Source organism: Lactuca virosa, chromosome 4, assembly GCF_052849685.1.
Source record: "Lactuca virosa cultivar CGN04683 chromosome 4, Lactuca_virosa_CGN04683_v6, whole genome shotgun sequence".
Taxonomy (NCBI): domain Eukaryota; kingdom Viridiplantae; phylum Streptophyta; class Magnoliopsida; order Asterales; family Asteraceae; genus Lactuca; species Lactuca virosa.
In genome coordinates, this window is record NC_136429.1 from 417812797 (window position 1) to 417822714 (window position 9918).

The following is a 9918-nucleotide window of genomic DNA, read 5'->3' on the forward strand; positions in this document are numbered from 1 at the left end:
CGTTATTATTTGACTTTTACTGATGATTACAATAGATATGGATATGTCTACTTAATCAAGCATAAGTCAGAGACTTTTGAGAGGTTTAAAGAGTTTAAACAGGAAGTTGAGAATCAATTGGGCAGGAACATTAAGATGCTTCGATCCGATCGAGGTGGTGAGTATCTTAGTTCAGAGTTCCTCGACTATCTTAGGGAATGTGGGATTGTCTCATAATTGACACCTCCCAGGACACCGCAGTTGAATGGTGTAGCTGAGAGGCGTAATCGAACCGTGTTGGATATGGTTCGTTCCATGATGAGTCGAGCTTCGCTACCAATCTCATTTTGGGGGTATGCCTTAGAGACTGCCGCCCATATCCTTAATCTAGTTCCCACAAAGAAAGTTGCCAAAACTCCTCATGAGATGTGGACTGGTAAAGTACCCAAACTAGACCACATTAAGATTTGGGGTTGCGAGGCTTTCGTGAGACGCGAGACTCATGATAAGCTCGAACCTCGAAGTGAGAGGTGTATTTTCATCGGCTACCCACAAAAATCCTTTGGTTACCTCTTCTACAGACCTAGTGAGAGTGTGGTCTTTGTAGCTAGGAGGGCGTTCTTTCGAGAGAGAGAGAGTTCATAAGCCAAGGAGACAGTGGGAGGCAAGTTGACCTTGAAGAAATTCAAGAGTCAAGTGGTGAAGGAACTTCAAACCCTAGCACTTAACTTGAGGAGGAAACTTCTGTTGAGCCAATTGACAAGTGTGTACCTCTGAGGCGTTCCACAACGGTTAGGAATGCACCTGAGCATTACTATGGATTCCATATTACTGCGGAAGGTGATACACTTATCAGTGATGAGACACTGATAGGTCTGGATGAACCTAACAGTTACGCGGAAGCCATGGCAGGCCCTGAGTCAGCCAAGTGGAAAGAGGCAATGGACAGCGAGATACAGTCCATGTATGACAATCAAGTTTGGAACTTGGTTGAGAATGTACCAGGTCGTAAGACTGTAGGGTGCAAATGGATCTTCAAGAAGAAGACCGACATGGATGGTAATGTACACACTTATAAGGCACGACTGGTTGCAAAGGGTTTCTCACAAACTCCAGGAGTTGATTATGATGAGACCTTTTCTCCAATGGCCAAGATTAAGTCTATTAGGGTTCTGTTAGCCATAGCCGCATTTCATGACTATGAAATATGGCAAATGGATGTCAAAACCGCTTTCCTTAATGGAAAGTTGGCTGAGGATGTTTACATGAGTCAGCCAGAGGGTTTTGTCAACACAGAGTACCCTAATAGAGTGTGCAAGCTTGAGAAATCCATTTATGGGTTAAAGCAAGCACCTCGCAGATGGAATCTTTGCTTTGATGAGAAAGTCAAGGAATTTGGCTTTTCTAGGAGTGAAGATGAATCTTGTGTATATGTCAAGGCTAGTGGGAGTATAGTTAGCTTTTTGGTATTGTATGTGGATGTCATACTACTCATAGGAAATGACATCCCAACTCTGCAGGAAGTTAAGTCCTGGCTTGGGAAGTGTTTCTCTATGAAGGACCTAGGAGAAGCTGCCTATATTCTAGGGATAAGGATCTTGAGAGACTGGAGTAAAAGACTAATTGGACTTAGTCAGAGTACCTACTTGGATAAGGTGCTGAAGAGATTCGGCATGCAGGACTCCAAGAAAGGAGAGTTACCCATCCAGAGTAACGCCAGATTGAGTAAGACACAAAGCCCTAGTACTGAGGCTGAGATAGCAGAAATGAGTCGAATACCTTATGCTTCGGCTGTAGGATCGATCATGTATGTTATGACGTGTACTCGACCTGATGTAGCCTTTTCTTTGAGCATGGTTAGTAGGTATCAGGGGAACCCTGGCAAGGCACACTGGACTGCGGTAAAGAATATCCTCAAGTACCTACGGAGGACTAAGGACTGGGTCCTTACCCTCGGTGGGAGTGAAGACTTGAGAGTTGTAGGGTATAGTGATGCTAGCTTTCAGACTGATAGGGATAATTTCCGCTCTCAGTCAGGCTGGGTCTTTACCTTAAATGGAGGAGCAATTTCTTGGAAGAGTTCCAAGCAAGAGACAGTGGCTGATTCAACTTGCGAATCAGAGTATATAGCAGCTAGCGAGGCAGCAAAGGAGGCGATATGGCTGAAGAACTTCATTGGAGACCTTGGAGTTGTACCAGCTATTAAAGAGCCAATGGAAATTTTCTGTGATAGTGAAAGTGCAGTTGCCTTAGCCAAGGAACCAAGGGATCACGGGAGATCCAGACACATCGACAGAAAATACCATTTCATCAGACATCGAATAGAAGAAGGACTCCTCGTGGCAAAGAGGGTATCATCGGATGAGAATCCAGCAGATCCCCTCACGAAGGGACTGACTCGGGTTAAGCATCTCCAGCATGCTCGGAGCATAGGGCTGAAGGATGATATTAGATTTAGTAGTTAGATAACCTTGAAATTTGTAAAGTGTAATTGACATTAGATGATGAATAAAAGGTGTTTTATTTATGAGTAAAGTGTTGCTATCTCTTGTCGATCGTTTACTATATTTCTTTTGCATGTTTTGACTTCCAGAATAATTATGTTTGGTATATCATATTATTTGAACCTCCACAGTCGGTCATATGTCGGAAGTAGGTATGAATCAAGACTGTCATGATTGGTTGCAGAGGTCTAAGTTGTTGGACATGGCTACAACACTCATGAGTGCTCATAAGTTCTGAGCATTGGACTCAACCCACGCTCACTGGAATCACTTCATGGAATTTATCTCGAGTGATCGTGAGACGGTAATATCATATAAGTCTTCAAACCTAGAGATATGATTTGTTACTTATGAGTTGGTTATGCATTGATTGTACGTTAACGCATTGGTAACTCGATGTTATAAAACGTGCTTTTGTGTATAATTCAATGAGTGGTAGAACAAACATATGAGTCGAAGTTTATCTGTTCCTTCTTGGATTAGAAGCTGATATCTGGGCCCCTCGATGATTTTGTTTTGACCTATGTACCGGGCCCTATCAGAACTAAGTTGATGTGTTCAATTAAGTTCTTTGTCAAACAAATCGGAAATCGGGAAACAAACTGCTGGACACAAAGTAAGACACTGTTCCATGTATTTGTCCGGCTGATATCTAGAACATAGGATTATATGATCACTTATCTTAAATGGCGTATCATCATCTTCTCAGTTCCGAGAGACCTTGAAAGAGCTACGATTGCCGATCGGTTCCTGAAGTATTGCAGTTATAGTTATTAGACTTATCCAAGTGGGAGACTGTTGGATAAGGTGTCTAAGTCCATAACTATTTCTGGTATGTACTTGACCCGACCCGGCATGGTCCATTTGGGTTGCATGGCACCATGCAATTGGATAAACTAAAATGAGAGAAATAACACTTATGGTTTATTAATATATTATAAGTTCTAATATATTAATAATATTACTTAATTAGTTTGATCAAGAATTAATTTAGAATTAATTAAGTGATCAAAAGATAACTAATTAAATATATGGGTAGATTATGTAAATCTTCCATATCTTATATAGTGGGCTAAGACGCTCCATGGATTATCAAGTTGGGTTCCACCCATAGGATGCTCCATGGATGCTCCATGGGAGTTACAAACCCATGGGTCATGGAAATGAAGAGTCATGACACATTAGGGTTTACATGGTGTAACCCTAGATGTGTCAACACTATATAAGAAACCCATTCTCCACCAAAATAGGCTACACAATAAGAAACAAGAGGGCTAGAGCCGATTTTGCAAGTGTAAGATTCTCTCAAAGTTTACTCCTTTGCATTTGGTGTTGTGTGAAGCATTTGAGGCATCACACTTGGGGTGCTAGGCTCACAAGGTTTCAAGGATCATAATCAACAACAAGGTAAGTTATTCTATCTTTCATTCAAGTTAAAAATGTTCCCCATGTATGCTAGATAGGAATATAACCTTGGAATTCAACTTTCCATGATTATTAGACAAACATAGATCCAAGGTTATTAGGGTTGCATGTACACTTAGGAAGTGTTAGAATGCTCAAAACCCATCATGTACTAGCTGTATTGTATGTTCTCTCTATCTAGTATGTATGTATGTTCTGTTTGTTTCTCATCATAGTATGTTCTCTTGTATAATGTATAGTATGTACTAGTTGTATTATATGTTCTCTCTGTCTAGTATGTATGTATGTTCTGTTTGTTTCTCATCGTAGTATGTTTTGACTCATGTATGAACTGACTCTTTGTATGCTTCATTGTACTAGAAGTAATGAATAGTATCTTCCTAAACTATACCTATTATAGTTTACTAACGTTTTACTTGAACTGTTATTGAAAAGACTCATTATACTACTAAGTTATGCTTGTACTTTAAAAAAGGAGTCAACTATAAAGTAACGTAACTTTAAAAGAGTTTTTGAAATGTTTTGATCACTTATAAAAGACATAAGCAACATTTTGGAAGATGTTTATAACAAACAATTACACAATTATAATTGTGTTCAACTTGTATTCCCCCCCCCCCCCCCCCCTTAAAAGCATTTAAAACAGTTAAAAGATTCATTACGGGGTATGAAGTCACCTGATGTGGGTGATTCAACGAATATGCATGTAAGGATGAGAAGTTCCACGAATGAAGTCCCGAGACACAATAAGTCCTAAATCACATATATTGGCATGAATATAGTGTTTATAAGCAACTATATGAAAGAAAACACCTTCCGGGACTAGGAAACACTTTGACCAAGTGTTGGAATCACATGTGATTCATCGAAGGAAAGTGGAATGGTAATACCATGAGTTTACTACCATAGGTTTACGGCCAAAGGGAGTTTACGGTCGTAAACTCATGGGCAAACATGCATAAGTGTTTGTTTGAAGGCTAGGGAAGCTTGAGGGACCTTTGCTCTACACAAGGATGAGAAAGACCAACTCAATGGAGGCTTTTGATGAGTTTACGGCCCAAAGGAGTTTACAGCCGTAAACTCATGGTCATTATGCATTTGAGAGTAGTTTAAGGTCCTATTCTCATCAATGAAGGGTTCTAGGTCACAAGCTTTGCATCTAGGAGGGTTTATGGCCAAAATGGCACCCTTAAAGGGGTTTACGGCCATGGGAGATGGCTTGGCCATAAACTCCTTTTGTTCTTGTGTTCTTGATGTTTTCAAGGCTCTAAGCATGAGTCGTAACTGGATATCAAGTGTAGGGAAGAGTACTTACGATATAGAGGCTTGAAATGGTTGATTTTGGCCAAGAACACTAGTGTGTGTTCTTGGTGTTCTTGGTGTTTCTTGAAGATCTAAGAAAAGATGATTTCTATGGATGAAATCAATGGATGAAACTAGATTAAGAGATGTATCAACTAATCAAGGAAGAACACTTACAACTTTTGAAGATCTTTAATGAAAACTAGGATGATAGTTGAGAGAGAAATGCAGTGTTCTTGAGTTGGAAATGAGAGAATGAAGAAAGTTGAAGGATATGAGCCTATATGAGGGGAGTTTACGGCCCACCTTGAGTTTACGGCCGTAAACTCAAGTGTTGTGGCCGTGAACTCTAAATGAAAAGGGTAAGGCTTGATTTGTTGAACAGTGTCTCTAGCAGGTACATTATAACACTCATTCCTTAAGTGTACTAGGCTTAAAGCTCCTTAGAATGACCTTTAACCAGGCTAGAACTCATTATCAATGAGTCTGATACTTAGGTGAGTTGACTGACTGAGCTTTTCAAAACAAAAATTTTTCGGGTTGTCACAGTAAAGTGGGTAGAATAGCCTTTGTCGCAGATTTGAGAGACACTCAATAAACTATGCTTCAGTTCGGGAGCAAAGTTGACGTTCTCAAAGCTTAGCACTCCATTGGTGACAATTCCTCTCTGTGTGATCTTCCCGCCTTTACCTCCGGCGAAGGAAACATAGCCCCCATTAAATGTCTGAATGGCGTGCAGTTGGGAGATGACTCCGGTCATGTGCCTGGAACAACCGTTGTCGACGTACCAAGGTCTGACTACATTCCCCCGCAGCTGTTCCTGCACAATGCGCAGGATTAATGAGATTTAGGAACGCATGTCATAACAACACTGGGTTTTCCCTTGACATTAACAACAAATTTTTCTTTTTTAATTTTTGATTTTAATTCGCTACCAGAAGCACCATTTGAAGATTAAGATGATTGGATATTTTGATTTTTGGGCACCTATTGGTATTTAGGTTTTGAAATATTCACAGGTGATTTTGAAATGTTTTTCTTTTATTTTAAGTGTTTGGATTTCTGTCTAGGATTAGTCGAGGATCCAGATGCTGTCTTTGACGATATCGATCTTGGCTTGGCCGCATTCGATTTCGTCAAAGCACCTGTGGCTGTTTTATTGAAAACCTGTTTATCCTTTTTAAGTTTAGCCTTTTTTCTATCCTTATGAACATTTCAATCATCATCACGAAGACGATATCTCGAGGACTTTCTCGTGAGAGACCTTCCTCGTGACTCATTTTCTCTTCTTCGTGCAGAAAAATGAACAAATTCTCGATTAGGACAATTGCGAGCTATATGACCAGCGGTTCCACAGTTAAAACATGTTTGCTTTTTATCGTAAAAACTGATACCGATCTTTTCTGGTTTATTTTTCTTATCAACTCCCTTACTCTTTCCACATGTGCAAGTGCATGATTCAGGTTGTGTGACAGGTGTAGGTGTAGTGTGTGTGCTAGTAACAGAAACATCAGAATTATTAGACACATCACCACAAGCAACATCTGAAGCATCAGAATTAGACATAGACTCATCACCAATCAAATCATCAGTTTTAGAAACAAGAACAATATTGTCTGAAACCGAAACATCATTTTTCAAAACATAATTATTCTTAGCACTACTCTCTCCAGACTCCTGCTTTTCTTGACTTAGAGATAAATCTGCATGGGAATTTGAAATGTTAGTATCTTTTTCGCTAGCACAACTCTCCAACACGGGTATAGGAGGTTTGCCATACACAAGAAATGGTTCTCTGTCTATCTCCTCATGGGTCAAAGGTAAAGCTATATAATTGTGATTAAAAGGAGGAAGGTCACACTCATCTCCTAGACCTACTTGTTTTTGGTCGTTCCATTTCATTTGTTTTTCTATTATAGTTTCAACCTTTTCACTTGACACATCGAATTTCTTGAAGTTAAAATCAGCATTTTAAAAACAGATCTTCAATGTGTCAAGTTATTCAGTTACAGCAGCAAGTTGTTTCTTAATGTAATTATAGTTCTCACACTTGTTACTGTACTCCTCCTGCAATTTCCTAAAGTCCTTAGTCTTGGCCTCTAGTTGTTCTTTTAATGGTTTCTGGCCTTTCCTAAGGTTGTACCCCTCATATTTAAGGTCCTCGTTCTCCCTTTTTATCAATTTAATTTGCTCATGTAAAAATTTAACAGTCTTAATGCAAGTTTGAGAACAAGAGATTTCACTGACCTCCTTTTCAGACTCTGGGGTAGTCTGTACCATAAAGGCAAATTGCAGCTCCATTTCAGCTTTTTCTTCTGGGACATCATTGATCTGGGCAAGGTGAGCAAGAGATTTCACTTCTTCTGGGTCCACTTCAGCTTTTTCTTCTGGGACATCATTGATCTGGGCAAGGTGAGCATTTTCAGGTCCTGAGATGTTCAGTGCCTGAATCTGATCTTCCCAGTCAAATGACTGAGCCACCACTGCCAGATTCGCTGTTTGGTTGTTGGTGGTAGCTCCCCTGATGCTTCCGACTAGCACCATTGTTCGTTCACTATTTTCCCTCCTGTCTGGCTTTGGGCAGTCTCTGGCAAAGTGACCAGGTTCATGGCAGTTAAAGCATCTTAATTTTCCCTTGTTGAAGCCGACCTTCTTCTCCGCGTTTATTCCCCAGTTTTTTTTGCCGGATTTCTTGGAGAAGTGCTTGGCCCTGAACACAGCCATAGCAAAATGCCATGTGATGTCCATCTCCTCAACATCCTTTGGATGTATTTGATCAAGATCAACAAAAGAAAGCTGAGGAGGTAGCTCGCCAGCCACAAAGGCATTGTAACAGTTCACAAGTCCGGTTGCTTAATCCATGTTCTCATCAGTTTCTTTGGGAGCAAGAGTGGGAATAGGTGCTTTCGAGGAGGATGCTGCTTGTTGATAAGGCAAGGATGGTTGAATGTTATGCATCGGTGGATCAACATGAAATTGTGGTTATGGAGCAACAAAGGTTTGAGGTTGTGGAGTGGTGAATGATGAGAAGACACTGTTGGATGAGATCCCAAGGTTAGCAGTGGAATATGAATTTACATGATTGATCTGTTGGATTAATGTCTAAGTCCATAACTATAATTGGTAAGACTTGACCCGACCCGTCATGGTCCATTTGGGTTGCATGGCATCATGCATTTGGATAAACTATAATGAGAGAAATAACACTTAAGGTTGGTTAATATATTATAAGTTCTAATATATTAATAAGGTTATTTAATTAGTATTGATCAAGAATTAATTTGGAATTAATTAAGTGATCAAAATGAGACTAATTAAATATATGGGTTGATTGTGTAAATCATTCATTCTTATATATGTGGGCTTGTGATCCAAGATTCCTTATGTTGGACTAAGTCCATGGGGTGACCCATGGATACTCCATGGAGGTTAAAATCCATGGAGCATAAGGAATGGGTAAAGTTATGAGTTACATGGTGTAACCCTAATAGCCACCATATAAAAGAATCTCATGGCTCAAGAAATCATGCACTAATGTGTGAATATGAGGGCTAGATGATTTCAAGGAGTGTTCCATTTCTCTCAAGTCATTCCATGTGCATTTGGTGTTGTGTGAACCATTTGAGGTGTCACACTTGGGGCACTAGGCACTCAAGCTTCATGGAGACAAGCTACATCAAACAAAGGTATGTATTCTATCCATTTGATTACCCAAGTATCAAGTATTGTATGCTAGATAGGGTAATACCTTGGAAAGTTCATAATTGCATGTATAATAGAGAAAACATAGATCCAAGGTATATAGGGTTGCATGTACACTTAGGAGTGTTAGAATGCGCAAAACCCATCAGTGGTATCAGAGCCAAGGCTTGTTTTCTTGTTATACTTGCAAAATTAGCTGAAAAATCGAATTGTATTAGTTTAAAAGTTATGCTAATTACTTGGAAAAAAATTTTGATGTGAATTATCTTTGTTCATATGAGTTTATTAGATTAATAGAAAAGTTAATTGATTATGTGTTTTCAATCCATTTTAATCTAAGAGTTGATTCTAAAATGTGTTTTTGTAATTTGTCCTCAAGTTATATGAAAAGTCACATTTAAGTTTCATAAAAGTCATAAAAAGTTGTCCTCATTAAATGGTTTTATGACTCCATAACTTGTCCTCAACTTATGGAGGTTCAAGAGTCACTTCATTAAATGATAAAATGTGTAACCTTAATTAGTTCCATAAGTTACAAAAATAAAGAAAAGTTACATTCTTTTATTAGTTTAAAGTCTTCCATAACTTGTCCTCAAGTTATGGAACTTGAAGAGTTTTTTTTAATTAAAACTACTTTAAACACATAAGTTATGGAATTAATTAGTTTTGAATATTTTCAAAACTTGCCTTTAAGTTTTGGAATTTGTAAAGTTTTCCCCATGAATACTTTAATTCCAAGTTAGCCCTTAGAATTTTAAAAGTTAAAATTCAACCCTTATACTTTATAGTATTATAAGTTAATAATAAATATATGTATAAGAGCAAGTCAGTCTTACCGTTAGTAGGCCTCATTCACGAAGCCGGTCTATAAGGGGGGTATAAGGTTACTGCCTATAAAATGGCAGTTTAATGGGTGTCCACTCTCACCCACCGCTTCCTTCACTGGTGGAGGGTCGTTAGTCGAACGGGTAGGACAAGGACTATAATTCTCCCTTCATTAAAAGTA